The 15,288-nt window shown below is 38.6% G+C and overlaps 1 long non-coding RNA gene across 47 annotated transcripts in view; it reads left to right on the forward strand.

Annotated features, from left to right (window-relative positions):
* LOC145512531 (uncharacterized) overlaps positions 1-15,288 on the forward strand; it is a 1,082,988-nt gene that overhangs the window by 190,881 nt on the left and 876,819 nt on the right. For 9 of the 47 annotated variants that reach the window (XR_014058637.1, XR_014058642.1, XR_014058643.1 and 6 more), the window contains one exon: positions 326-773. The exons of 33 other annotated variants lie outside the window; for them this stretch is intronic. This is a non-coding gene — a long non-coding RNA (uncharacterized LOC145512531). Of the gene's footprint in view, positions 1-325; positions 774-11,155; positions 11,855-15,288 lie in introns of those variants that run through there. 5 more of the 47 variants (XR_014058636.1, XR_014058640.1, XR_014058645.1 and 2 more) reach the window with 1 other exon arrangement.

A 15,288-nucleotide genomic window follows, 5' to 3' on the forward strand; every position in this document is an offset into this window, starting at 1 on the left:
TGGTGTCTTGTCTATGGATAGTTACTATTTGGTCTTCTTGTAGAGGGGACTGCGGTTGGGAATGACCTATGCTACTGTGTGGATGACATCACTCCAATGTCAGGAGTTTATTGAGCTGGTTGTTCAATATAGTCATTATTAAATGTTAAATTATATAAGCACAATAAATAAGTTATATTAAAAGTAATAAAATTTTAAAACTCACTTCTTCCTGATTATTTTTCTGTTTTGTAATTATTTATATGTTGATGTTATTTACAGCTACTGTATCTATTCAATGAAAAATACTTATTTTAATTGCAAACTGCTGTGCTTCTCTTTCCAGCTCTGCATCCAGTGACATCATGCTCATAGGCTGAAACAGAGCATGCTGAGAATATTTACACCATAGACAGTAGAAGACACTATAAATCAGGCTTCAGTTTGTTTTGCTGATTGTCTAGACTTAACTAACTCATAGGGAAAATATAAGCAAAGCAAATTGAACTTAAAAATGTATTGTTTATGTACCCATCATATTGTGAAAAGCACAAAAAATTGAAAAAATAGTTTTCCAGTGTTCAAAACTGTTATCTGTTTGAACAAAAATTTTTGCTCAGCATATTCTGACATATCAATCCATTGTTTCCCTTTCATCTTGCTCATGAAAAACTAAAATATCAACCAATATTTATTTTGGAGCCATGCTTGTTCAGTATTTGTAGCCATAGGTTGACTATAGATCTAAGAGTTTGCCAAAAATTAAAGTATTTTGTGAGGATTAATTGACTATATGAAATTTGTAATGGAGTGTTGTATATTTTATTATTATTTGTTGTGTATTTAAGATAAGCTTATGTTTGTACATACGTGCATGTATTTTTTTTTGCCTCTCAGAGGGTTGTTGAAAGTTCACATTACTTGTTATACACAATTTCTGATTATTTACACAGCGTAATTAGAATTGCATTCCATTCTCTACCTTATGAGATTATTTCCTCAAAGCATACTATAGCAGTGCCTTATTTTAAACATTGAGTATTTTTTGTACATTGTCTTGGAGATTTCAGAGGAAATAGTCAAAACTCTGAGAAGTCCTTCAGTGGGAAGCCAGTTTAGCTTTATGTTAGTACAGTGTTTCCAAAACATTTTAATCACTGTTTCTTTTCTCTCTCTCTGTAAATGCTGATTTCACAGTTCGGAAAATGCTGCTTTAGAGATTGATTAACGAGGCTTATTTGATGCTAGATCTTTAATGATCAGGTCCCATGGCTTCAAATATGATCTGCTGTTAACCTTGATCTTATGATTAGTGGTTAAAATGTATATTTTTCAGTAAGTGCTCTTATTTCTTTACACAAAAGAAAATGTATAATAATGGGTTACAAGTAAGTCAGTTCAATGACTTTATTCATTGGAAGGGCTTAGATTTCCCTTGGGAATTCTGTTGCCAATATCCTGAATTTGGCTTGTCCTAGTGGTTCCAGTGCTTTGGATCTTGAAATCCTGGTGTTAATTCATTCCATTCCAGGAAGTTTTAGGCTTGTGCTGAGGAGTGGAACATCTCTATGAAAGAGCAATGCACACATTCATTGCTTGGGTTTTGTAACATCACCTATGTGACTTTTATTAATATGGAGATATTTAAATAATTTCTAAAAGATGTAGGGAGATATTAATGAAAGGTATGTTAATTAATGATTTTTGTGATGTAACTGGAATTGGCTATCTCTACCTTCTACCATAAATATTTAGAAAATAGTATCTTGAGGAACTTTTTCTTAACATTAGCACGTTAATTACAAAGCTCTAATAGTTTATGTAAAAATCTCAAGATGATAAAAGATTGTAAACAACTACTGATTTAATCCTAATACAGATAATAGCCTCAGTCTGTTGTCTGATCTAAGTTTAAATGATTATGTGACAGGGCACTATCTATAGACTGAGGAAGCCTGTCTGTTTTACAACACATCTCATTGTTGGAAAGTATATTAGTTCATAATTCATCTTTAACTTCTACCCATTGGTTGTAGGGCTCCCATCTGGGACTAAATAAAAAGACAGTTTATCCCTCTTCTCCTTAGAAGTTTTATAGTATTTGCAAAGGACTGCAAGGAGATCCAACCAGTCCATCCTAAAGGAGATCAGTCCTGGGTGTTCATTGGAAGGACTGATGTTGAAGCTGAAACTCCAATACTTTGGCCCCCTGATGCGAAGAGCTGACTCATTGGAAAAGACCCTGATGGTGGAAAAGATTGAGGGTAGGAGGAGAAGGGGATGACAGAGGATGAGATGGCTGGATGGCATCACCGACTCAATGGACATGGGTTTGGGTGGACTCAGGGAATTGGTGATAGACAGGGAGGCCTGGCGTGCTGCGGTTGATGGTCGCAAAGAGTCGGACATGGCTGAGAGACTGAACTGCTACTGTCCAGTTCTCTTTAGTTTCTTCTTTTTTCCAGCTCAATGACCTCAAATGTCTTTGTATTTCCTCATATGACTTCTTGCCAAACCGTAAATCTTGTCTACTTGCATTTCAGTTTGCAATCATTACTCTTGATTTGGCCCCAAGGACAAAGTTACTCTAGGGAAGATCCAGTCTGTGCATTGTAGAAAGATATCACTGGCACTCTTATGTGAGACACCAAAATTCTTCTACTAGATTTATGTAAGGTTATATTGTATCACCAGGCTTACAGCTGAGATCTCTAGTATTTAACTTTGTACAATGGCCATTAATTGTACCTCTTTTTTCCATCTGCTGTACTTTATATTCTAACAGCCAGAGTTTCTTTGACTTCTGGAATGTACCATGTACTACCCTATCTTCCCCCACTCCCTTTATGAGGGCAGCAGTATCTCCTGGGCCTGGCTTGAAAGTGATAGTCGCTCAGTTGTGTCCAACTCTTTGCAACCCCATGCACTGTATTGTCCATGGAATTCTCCAGGCCAGAATACTGGAATGGGCAGCCATTCCCTTCTCCAGGGGATCTTCCCAACCTGGTCTTTGACTAGGGATTGAACCCAGGTCTCCCACATTGCAGGCGAATTCTTTATCAGCTGAGCTACAGGTAAAGCTTGGCTTAGTGCTGCTGTTGATGAGGATGAGACACATTTTCGTCATCCTATTCTTTTACTGATGTCTTATTTCCATCTGATAAGGTTTGACCTATGGTCCCTCTACATTGCTCTGTTTTGAAAATTTGCTTCTTCAGTCCCACTCAGTACTTATCTTTTCAGTTTTGTTTCATCTGCAGATTAGATCAGCCTGACAACAATGTCTTTGTTCAAGTGATTAATCGAAACATTAAAATTGAAAAACTGTAATGATATTCTTTTCTTTCTCATTTTTTATTAGTTGAAATTATAGAAATATAGTTATGTGGAACTTTTGCAGCCAGTTGTTTTTATTCTATTTTATGAGATTATATAGGAATTGCAGTAATAATTTTAATGGTTTATGTATTTTGAACCCTTAATAACTTTTCAGTATAATGCCTCAAAATGCTAATCATTCATTAGTTCTAGAATTTAAACATTGAACTTCCAAAAACTAAATGAAAATGAATAGGTCAAATATTTATTAACAAGTATTTAAAGAAGCATAATAGTTTGGAATCCACATTTTAAAATAAAGAATATTGAGTGAAATTTATAGTATCTTTATTAAGCTGTTGATATTTCTTGGTAAAATTTGAATTTGAAAACCATCTTGATGGCCCTCTTGATTATGAATGGAAAACATGATAAGTTTTCCATTCATGATTCCTTAAGTTTTCAAATCAATCAGGGAGAGAGGGCTTGGCAAAAGATCTAATGACAACTGTGCTTTATAGTTTGGATTAAATGGATGTCGAGAAACACAGCATGTTATTGGTCAAGGTTTTCACTTTTATTTTCCTCAAAATAAAAGGACAGTTCTTAGTATATGAGTCACAAGAAGCAGACTCACTGATAGTAAAAACTCTATATGTTTTAGTTCATTTTTTTAAAAACACAAGATCTGCTCAAGTTTTAGGATGAAGATTAAGTTTATTGTGTTCTAGTAAGAAGTGAATCAGATCACATTGCTTCCTTACTTAAATCCTCTAGTGACTAGACACTTTGATAAGCAAGAAGTATAAACTCATCTTGACTTTCAGGAGCTAATAGTATCTGTCCTTACTTTCCTCTCTAATTTCCTTTTCTCCCCTCTGCCTCAACCATGCCGCTCCTTCTGAACCTCAAACAGGATGAGTTCATTTTGCTCAAAGACTTGCATCAACTGCCAGTCTTACTATAGACTAGAGTCTAAAGTTTTGAGTGGCCCCTTTTCACATTTTAGGTCTCAGCTCAAAAGCTACCTCTTCAGAGAAGCCTTCCCTGACCCCTGTGTCAGAATAACTCTTCATTCCTCCTCAGTTGCTCTTTGTTATACTAATTTCTGTTAGTATTATATGGACTACTGGAACAGTTGTCTTACTTGTCTGCCTGTCTATAGTATAAAACCTCCAATCTGTTCTTTACATCAATATCAGAATGATCTTTCTAAAACATTTTCCTTTAAAAAGACTTTTAGTGGTTTCCCTTTGGTCTCAGCATGTTTATAAAACCCTGGATGGTCTTATTCTTCACTATCTTCTCTCATGAAATTCCATCTTGTACTTTATATTCCAGCAGCCAGTTTCTTTGACTTCTGGAATGTACCATGTACTTCCCTATCTTCCCCCACTCCCTTTATGAGGGCAGCAGTATCTCCTGGGGCTGGCTTGAGAGTGACAGTCACTCAGTTGTGTCCGACTTTGCAACCCCATGGACTATACAGTCTGTGGAATCTCTAGGCCAGAATACTGGAATGGGTAGCCATTCCCTTCTCCAGGGGATCTTCCCAACCTGATCTTCGACTAGGGATCAAACCCAGGTCTCCCACATTGCAGGAGGATTCTTTACAGGTAAAGAATAGCTCAGCTTGGTGCTTCTATTGGAAATTGGGTATGTAGTAGAGTATGTAGGTTGCAAGCAAGAGAAACACACTCTGGCTTATCTACTAAGAAAGAATTGTTTGGATGGGCACAGGGTATTGCAAAGAAACAAATGATGAGCCAAAATCTCAGGACTTGAGAGGGACAGGAATGAAGGCAGCTCCAGGAACTTTAGTGATAGAAATCAATGTATTGTCTCTTTACGGTTCTGCCATTGGAAAAACTCCCAACTATTTTTGCTCTTGTATCACTCTACCCAAGATTAACAGTTCTGGGAGAAGACATCTGACAATTGGTCTACCTTGGGTCACAGATCCACTTCATGAGCAGAGGACTGCCCTGAGTAATTAATGGGAGAGTTCTCCAACTACAGGAAAATAGAGTTCTCCAAAAGGAAATTAGGTGCTGGTGCTCAAAAAGAAAAGGATGCTGTACGATGAACATAGCAGAGGACCACTGTAGCAGTGACTTATGACTCCTCAAATTTGAAATCAGTGGCCTTTCCACTCAGTCACAAAAGTGTCACTTGTCACCCCCACCCCCCCGGTTTTATAATGATCAATGGACTTCTTATTTGTTCTCTCACTGGGTGGTTGGCTTTGTTAATACAGCGACTGTCACTTAGCAGACAATGCATAAATATTCATTTCATATAGGATGTAGCAAATAACTAGATTTAAGTAGGTAGGTGAAACAGGCTCTGATGTGGCTTTTATGGCTGGCTGACTGTGTTACATAATTGAAAACAATGAAATTGGAAGTTTTAGAAAGATCATCATTGCCAAGTAAATACATATCCATATGGACACAATATTGTGGAGAATTTAAACTTCTTGAGGGCAGAGGAAGTATTTATTTTTTATATTTTTGTATCTCATATAATGCTTAGTATAGAATTTATACAAAGAATTTTCTGAATAGGCATTTGTTAAATTAGAGCTTTTTGTGGTCCTTTCTTTTGTATTCCTATAGTACTATGTTAATCTCAGACATATCCTAATGCTTTCTTTTTTGTTTTTCCTTTGTGTGTATGTGCTGTTGGAGTTTTTAATACCACTAATGACTTTGAAATGGGACATTGACTCAGAATTAGTGACAATCAAGTGTTAATGGTCCTTGCGTCTGTGGCCTACCCAGAAGCTCATCTTAGCTGGCCATTAGTTCCCAGAAAATAAGCTGGATCAGGCTTTCCCAAGATGTGGCTATTTAGAAAAGATTCCTGATTGTCATGGAGACCTCTCACTCATCTTTCATTGTTTTTTGTATTTTTGCATCTTCTTGGCTTGGGCCTTTGAGGAGCAATCTCTGCCAGTTACAATGGGGAGTTAATGAGAGGAATAAGTAAAGCAAAGAGAAAGAGAATAAAATATTCAAACTGAATTCACATACACCATCATAAAATTGTGGAACTTAATTGCCAGAAACGACCTTAGAGATTATCTAATTAAACTCCTTCGTTTCTCATTTTGCCAGTGAGGAAACTGAGACCCAGGTAGTCTATGTGACTTTCCCAAGGTCTGTAAAAGAAAAAAAATTAACCATATGCAAATAACAGTTCACTTCTCTAGGCATTTATGAATCCTTTCTGTCATTGGACCTCCCACCATAGACTCACTTTAAACAAATTTATTCAAGTATAGTTTATTTGCAATGTTGTGTTAACTTCTGCTATACAGCAAAGTGATTCATATATCTGTATCTGTCTATATGTATATTCCTTTCATATTCTTTTCCATTATGGTTTATTACAGGATATTGACTAGCTCCTTGTGCTATACTGGAATCTTGTTTATCCATAGACTTATCATGATGAATCAGTTTGGGAAAAAATGTGATAGTGAAAGTGATCAAAATGTCGTCAGTGCCAGAAACCTCTGGTACACTTTGCACTTCTCGATCTGTGATGATCGGGAGATTGTCATCTTCAAAAGACAATAAAAAAGAAAAAAATAGGCAAAAATTGGGAACGACACATTGGGATTGGACAATATGGATTTTATCCTGCAAAGTATTCTGTGAACTTAATTATGATTTGTCTAACTGTGGTTTAGCGAGGAGTCAGCTCTGGAGATGCTAAATTCCTTCTTGTTGGAGAGATTTAAGTAATCCTTAATCTGTTTGCCTTTCATTGATTTGTAATGTACTATTTCTCGATCTGTTTGCCCTCAGCTTCATTCCTTACTCTTCCTTGGCTCTGTTCTGTATCATAGTCAATGGACCGTTTTGGGTTGCTTTTTCCAACCGTTGTTGTTAACTAGACCAGGTTTCCCGGACCTGACTCTCATCAGTGTGAGTACCTAATGTTAAATGTTCAGAATCCTGTGAACTGGCTGTTAACACCAGTTAATATCATCATTAAACATTCAACTATCAAGCTTTACTTATAGTTAAATTATATTTAAAAGCGGAGGTAATGTGCATCCCACAAACTCATCATTTCCTAATTATTTTACTACTATTTTTTGACTGTCTCTACACTTGAGGTTGATTATGGTTTTATATCTATATGGAGAAAACACTGTATTGGTGTGTGATTCACATTCGAGTCACTACACATTTGCCAGGTGAGAGTATATACACTATAGAAATTGGCAAATGCCACAAATAGGTTTTTTTTTTTTTTTTAGAATTAGTTGTTAACTTACTGTTTTCTGGAAGGCACCTGGGGGAGTTTGGAGGGTGGGTGGAAGGGTGAAGGTAGGGCTTTTCGTCTTTCCTTCTTTGGCCCAGGGACATCTCTTTTGCCTTCTCAAGTTGTATCTGTCTTGGAAGATGCTGGTGGCTTCCTCCTGTTGTTAATCATTGGGTTGCTTCATTGTCTGCCATTCACCATTGAGTTTCTTAGCTCTTCTGTCCTCAGTGTAACCAGTTCCCTGCATTAAATTCCTCTTGCTTGAAATATTTGAATGGCTTCATTTTTCAATATGAGACCTTGTTTGATACACATAGCAAGTGCTTGCATAGTTAAAAATAATATGCAACATTAGACATGGAAGTACTCTCTTTATTCAGGTGAAAAACTTCCTAGAAAGGCTAAGCAATTGCTAGGCATAAGCATTCACTCAAGGACCACAGTAAACTGTTAAGAAGTAGTATGTGCTTCTTCAGTATATGCTAAGTTTTTTAAGCCACACATTAATATTTTTAACTAGAAATATAAAATATGGACTTCCCAGGTGGCGCAGTGGTAAAGAATCCATCTGCCAATGCAGGAGACACAAGAGATGTGGGTTTGATACCTGGATCAGAAAGATCCCCTGAAGAAGGAAATTGCAAACTACTCTAGTATTCTTGCTTGGCAAAGTCGATGGGCGGAGGAGTCTGGCGGGCTATAGGGTTACAAAGACTCAGACGCAACTGAAGAACTGAGCACAATATAAAATATGTTAAAATTTATGATTTATTCCAGTACTTTTTTTGAAAGATGATTTTTTTTCCCCACTAAAACAAATGCAAATAAATCAGTATCAGTTTTTGACTTGATAGCTCATATGCTGCCTTCCTGAACTTTTTTGGGTTTATATTTGTTTATCGGTTCCTAAAGGATGCCCAGAATGGGAAATTTGGTAAGATGTGCATGATTTTAAAATGTTGAATTAATTTTTGAAAATTGAATGACAGCTAGCTGTTTTGCTGTGTTACAGAAATAGTCTTGGCTGTATAGCAGCTGTGTCTCTTTTTATGAAGGCCCATTCACTCATTTCATATACTGACCAAATCCATATATGAGACAGAGAAAGAGGCAGATGCCAGGAAAGGACAGCTTCTTCCTTTCCTTATGGATTTGGATAATAAAGAGAAAATGAATTTCAGTGAGGGAATGACTGAATGGTTTCATATTTCATCTCATAAGGAAGCACTGATTTTCAAATTCTGCTGACTTGGCTTAGATTACAAACACTGCTCATGTAACTTTATATCTTGTAGGTCTTCTTTAATGCTCTGTTACTATCAATAAAATATTATGAAAGAGAAAGAACACTGATTAAATTTGCCTATATGGATACATTATATTAAAGTGTGATGATTAATTATAAATTAATGCACTCATTCACAAGAAATATTTTAAGGTGGCATGATGATAAGGCTGCATTGATTACCTTGCATGGCCCTTTATTAGCACCATCAAAAGCCAGATGTGAGGCAGTGTTTTCAAGTGGCATGCTGGCAAGTCAAGCTTTTTCTATGGGTGTCATGTTCATGTTTAACCACAAGATGCCGCTCAATAATCCATTATGATTTAGGTCTTTTGTTACAAGCCAGATGACATTTCCATTTATTTTATATGCTCTCCAATTGCATTTTAACTCATAGTGGGGGTGGGAGGGGGTTGAGGGAGGAGGATACCCCACCATGAAGGTACTTTTTAACTTGTGTGTGGGAAATATGTGAATAATTTCTTTAAGATATACAAATTCAGGATGAGAGGACAACAGAGAATTGTTGGCATCCTCAGTTTTTGTGCTTGTTTATGTACAGGTCTACAACTGCCCTGCAACCCACCTAGTCATTCCTGTTTAGTCACCAACACTATCTACCTCCAAGTGAGATATTTTCTGCTGGCTCCTGCTAGCAACACACAAAACAACCTATTTATGTAACTATTCAAAATGTCAAAGGAGTACCTTAAAATGAAAACACAAGTCAGTTTTCTGCGTTTCAGACAGCAATTAAGTAGTCACAACATGGCAGTCCATGGATGGAAGCTCCAGAAATTATAGTTTGCAGAAGTAATCACTGGAATAAGATAATTTTATTTCCCAAGTTCTTGTTTTAAGCTGGGGGAAAACAATCATGGTGTGAAGTTTCTCTTTGATGGAGATGAGTAATACCTGTTCATATAAAACTTGCCCTAGATTTAAACTTATACTTTTATTTTTTGAGATAAGAGCTTTTTCACAAATTCTTTTTGGTTAATGACCATTGTCAAAACAGAGACCTATGACCATAAGACAAGGGTGGCCATGTGATCAAATACATTCTCTGGGAAGTGGAAGGGATCAGACTTAGAGAAGCAGCAGCTACATAACAAAATCTCCTCCATGAACATCCTGTAAGAAGGTTACTTAGCACTTTTCTGTTATTAATTTAGCAATGGCAGAACTGATCTGATCCCTAGATCAAATCGACTGCCTGGGTGATATGATATTTGTGATGTCAAGAAATTACCCTCAAAATATTAGGGCCATAGCAGTCACTTTTATTTTACTATGGATTGATTTTCAGATACTTTGGTGTCTGTTGGTTGGGTATAGGGTTTTAGAAGATGGAAATTAATAATCAGTAGATGATGGGGAGAGAAGAGAAATAAGCAGCAGAAAGGGACAGGGATGGAACAGGGCTAGACATGGAAACAAGAGGATACTCTAGGAAAAGCCCTGCCTGTTGCATTGTTTTTCCATCTTCAGGACAGGATCAACTTGGTGGTGAGAGCATCAAAGTAAGGGAATGAAAAGTGAATGAGAGTCTTATTCCCTGATGAGTCCTAAGAGTCACCTTCTCCATTTTTAAAAATCATTTTGTGTCAAGCATACCTGATTCCTTATATCACTGACGGAAACATCACATTTCTGTCTTCATTTTCATTCATTTGTTCATTCTTGTAAATCATTCATTCAACAACTGCTCATCTTGTGCTTACTGTGTACAAGGTACTGGGTGAGGTACTACAGATATGAAGATGGAAAGCTTTCAGTTGTCAGATCTACAAGAAGACAGTCACTGGAACTGATATGCAGAAGAATTCATTTTTTTCTTAAAAATATTCTAACCCACACACTGAAAATGTTAAATTTGGCTTTATTTGGTATAAGGCTTTATTTATTATGAAAATGTGACAGTGAAAAAAATAGCTTCTTTAAACCAGTGGTTTTCAAACATTTATGTGCATAGGAATCACCTGTGAATTTGGTTAAAATGCAGATTCTGATTCAGTAGGTCAAGAGTGAGACTTGAAACAGTGTTTCTGCAAAGCTCTGAGGTGATGCTGGTTTGGGGACCCCACTTTGAGTAACACAAGGCTTTAAGCTGAACCAACTGCAGGGTGATTAGATACCCAGAAAGAGAGAGGTTTCTTATAGCAAAATGAATCTCTCACCATCAAAGAGGGAGGGGGAGGAGGTGTTAAGACAAACCTATATAAGAGTAGAACGGGGAGTATCTGTACATGATGAACCATTATCAGACACCCAATTCTCTGCGCTGGTTTTCAGGTTCAGACATAATGTCCTGCACACCAGGATACAGATTTTCTCCTCAGAGGGGTACAGATCATCTCCTGCATCACTGTTTTGAAACATCACAACTGAAATGGCTTTTATGTTCCAAAAGGAATAAGAAGAAAAATGCACCGCTTTTGAAGGGAAAAAATAGTTTTCCGATAACCTCCATTAACTACAGGGGTCATTGTGGGCAAAATGAATGGGATTAGAAATCTGCTAAAAGCTGCAGTAGATGGTACACTGTGACTGACAAGCCTTTCGCTGAGTAGTTACAAATGGGACTAATGGTTTAAACTTGTTAGTCATTGTCAGAGGCTCTGATCCTTGAGTCAGCCATGGAAGCTATGGCAGAAATCGATAAGGCACCACTTTCTGCAGTGAACTGCTAGACCATATAAATTGCCTGGAGGGAAATGCTGTGTTCCCTCCCAGGCTGCCAGATGAAAGCAGGCAGCTAAATCTCCAGGAAGACTGACCACATTGCTCGGGGCAATTAGGCCTTTCACCACTTTGAACGATGATTATAAACGGGGGAGCGGCTTGGAAGAGTGAGGGAAGACAGCTCTGCACGACGCACTGAAAGCCGGAAGCCATTTTGGGGAGCCGTGTCAGTTTCATGGTCACCAAGGGCATTCCACACCCCCCCTTCCCTTGTTCAGATTGTTATACAATAAATGATCTGGTGCTGCTGCTTTTCTTTCCTTTTTTCTATTCCTTTATTTTTCTTTAGAAGCTGAAGAGGGGAGGGCTGGCAGCAAGAGCAATACTTGGTTGGTGATAAACTGTAAACTACAGCTGAACTCCATTCATCTAGCCAAGCCTTGAAGCCTGGCGGGGGTTGCGGGGGACCTGAGAGCTGTCCGAGCGAGGCTTCCTGTTGGGCACATTTCAAAACAATCACATCCCATTGTTCAGTGCCTTTTTGGGTAGAGCCCCATGAGGGTGCCAAAATCATCAGCGAAAGAAAGTACATGTTCACGCAACAATTACAGACAAGCTGCAGACTATCAGCAGGCTGCAAGGGGCGAGGTGCTGGGGCCCATTTGGCAGGGGCTCTGCTTTGGAGAAGAGCCTTGAGTCTGATGCATGCAAAGCTGCACCCGGCCTTATTACTACAGGCGGCCAAGCGCTCCGGGGCTGCCCAGATGGGCAAGAGGAAAGGAACTGCAGGGGACGTGTAAGGCTTGTCCTGGTGCTCAGCCTGAAAGGAGGGACGACTCAGCCTCCTACTGAAGAGTTTCTGGCCTCTTTCTGCTTCAGCAACTTGACATTTCTGTTCAAATTTTAATGGGGGATGCATTGCCTTTCCATTGCTCTGGTTGTTGAATTCCATTCCCTTTCTATTATTGGCTTCATGACTGATTTGTTTAGTTTTTCTTTTTTTTCCCTTTTCTTACCAGGCTCTGGCTCCTGTTTTACTGTTGACTTTAAGTTGTACTGTAAACCATGTTCTGCTAAGTATTGTTTAACTCTCAAGTAGTTGAAGAGGCAAGATGTTGTGGGAATAATCCCAAATTGCTGCCCTGTGGGGGAGCTGTCAATCAGAAGTTCTGGATCATTTCACCACCCTAGTGAATCCAGCCTTTAGTGGAGAGCATTGAAAAGTCTTCTTTTTGAAATTTGCTTGCCTTCTGGTAACTGGGAAAATGTTTGCATTTTAAAGATGGATAGACCAAGAATTAAAATGCTGATTTTCATTAGAAAACAAGAGGAGGCTTGGAGGGCAAGAGAGCTGTAAGTCCTCAAAGGAGGCAGTCTCTTCCACTGGAGTGTGATTCAGGATAATTTTTTGTTGCTCTTTTCTGTTGCATGGAAAACAGGGGCTCAGGCTCTAAATGCCTGGGTAATCAGGCTTTTCTTTTTCACCTTCAATACATTAAACATCTGTGGAACAATGCCTACTGTTAGAAACTTCAACCAGTGGCTCCCAGGCAGACAGGAAACTTCACATTACCTGCTTGTGATCCCACAACGATGGATCAGCCACTTACGAAAACAAAGGGGAATTATAATTACTACCTGAATCTTAATCACAATTATAAGAGAAGTAAAATGGAGCAATTTATTTGATTTGGAAAATTCTTTTATAAAGTAAGTGAATATGACCTTCTTCAGCTTCTTTTATGGTGTGAAATGAGAATTCTTTCTGTGAATCAAGTACATTTAAAAGGAAATATTAACTCTTTTAGGCAAGCAGGAAATTATTGGTTGCTTCAAAAAAAAAAATACTCAGAGAACAGTTAGGTCCTGGAAGAATTTTATAGAATTCAGAAAATTCAGTCTTTGGAAGAGAGTTGCTTTAATTGCTAATAATGCTTTTAGCTATGAAAGTGAAAGTGTTAGTTGCTCAGTTGCATCTGACTCTCGGAGACCTCAAGGACTGTAGCCCGCCAGGCTCCTCTGTCCACGGAATTCTCCAGGCAAGAATACTGGAGTGAGTTTCTATGCTCTTCTCAAGGAGATCTTCTTGACCCAGGGATCGAGCCTGCATCTCCTGCATTGCAGGCAGATTCTTTACCATCTGAGCTACTTTCTTCTTAAATCATAATTCTGCAGGTGACAGGGTGGTATTCTCTGTCACTGGGATGGAAGCTGGGAGACACGGATTCTAGTTTTGATCGTACTCTGGGGCGTTAGAGTGAATGAGTACCTTCTTTTCCCTGCCCCTCTTTTTTTACCCATAAAATGGGGGACTTCATTAATCAACTCTAAGATCCTGTGGTCAGCAAAATGATGGACCCCTCAAAGACTCCACATCCTGATCTCAGGAACCTGTGAGTAGGTTATGCTGTGGGGTAAAATAGACTTTCCAGATATGATTAAGTTAAGGATCTTAAAATAGGGAGATTATCCTGGATTATTTGGGTGATCCCAGGGTTAATCACAAGAGTCCTTAAATGAAGGAAGAGGGAAAAAGAAGACTCAGAGAGGGAGAGGTGACCATGGAAGCAAGGTTGAAGTGATACAGTGTGTGAAGGACTCAACCTGCTGTTGGAGGCTTTGAAGATGGACAGAAGCCCCGAGCCAAGGATGTTAGAACAAGCAAAGAAATGACTTCTTCTCTAGAATCTCCAGAAGGAAGGCAGCCCTGCCAATGCCTTGATTTTAGCCCAGTGAGACCCGTTTTGAATTTCTGATGTGGAGAGCTACAAGGTAATGAATTTGTGTTTCTTCAGGTGGCTCAGTGATAAAGAATCTGCCTACCAATGCAGGAGATGTGGGTTTGATCCCCGAGTTAGGAAGATTTCCTGGAGAAGTAAATGGCAAACCCCTGTAGTATTCTTGGCTGTAAAGTCCCATGGATAGAGGAGGGGTTTGCAAAGAGTTGGACATAATTGAGCAACTGAACACAGAAGAAGAAAGTTACTAGATGTTTAGTAATTTGTTACACTAGCAATAATAAACTAATAAAGATCCCGTTCAGCAAAAGCTGTCTATGAAATTATAAACATATGCAGTGTATGGAGGGTCATTGGAAAATTCCAAATCAGGTAGTGATATGTGCTGAAAGGTGGCTACTAATGATGGTTTGAGTGTGAAATCTAGGGCCTGCTAGAGAGAAGACCTGTAGGAGCAGATCCAGTAAGGAGGGGAGACGGGCTACTGGAGCCCATGAAGCAAAAGGACAGTGGAAAAGATGTGGAGGAAGAAGTATACTTCAGCATTTGCTTAAGCTTGAGGTATTTGAAACAGCCCTAAGTATTTTTTCTTTGATTGGCAGAATGGAGAATGTTGACAGATATGGCTTTAGAAGGAACTGCTGCTGCTGCTGCTAAGTCACTTCAGTCGTGTCCGCGACCCCATGGACTGTAGCCTACCAGGCTCCTCCGTCCATGGGATTTTCCAGGCAAGAGTACTGGAGTGGGGTGCCATTGCCTTCTCCGTTAGAAGGAACACAATCTTAGAAAGGGCCATTGAGACTGATCTCCTTGTAATAAATGTCAGAAGGCATTCTACTGCATCTATGAAAAATATTAGAATAGAACTAGAGAAAAGGTCCTCGCTGCTTCCTGGAACAGCCCTTCTATTATTGGAAGCTTTACTTCTTAAATAATTGTACCTGGGTAAAACAAATTCAGTCTTCTCATAATGCGCATTCTTTGATCTTGGTTTCCTTTTTAATG

This window comes from Giraffa tippelskirchi, chromosome 1, assembly GCF_054371585.1.
Source record: "Giraffa tippelskirchi isolate mGirTip1 chromosome 1, T2T-mGirTip1v1.2.pri, whole genome shotgun sequence".
Lineage (NCBI taxonomy): Eukaryota > Metazoa > Chordata > Mammalia > Artiodactyla > Giraffidae > Giraffa > Giraffa tippelskirchi.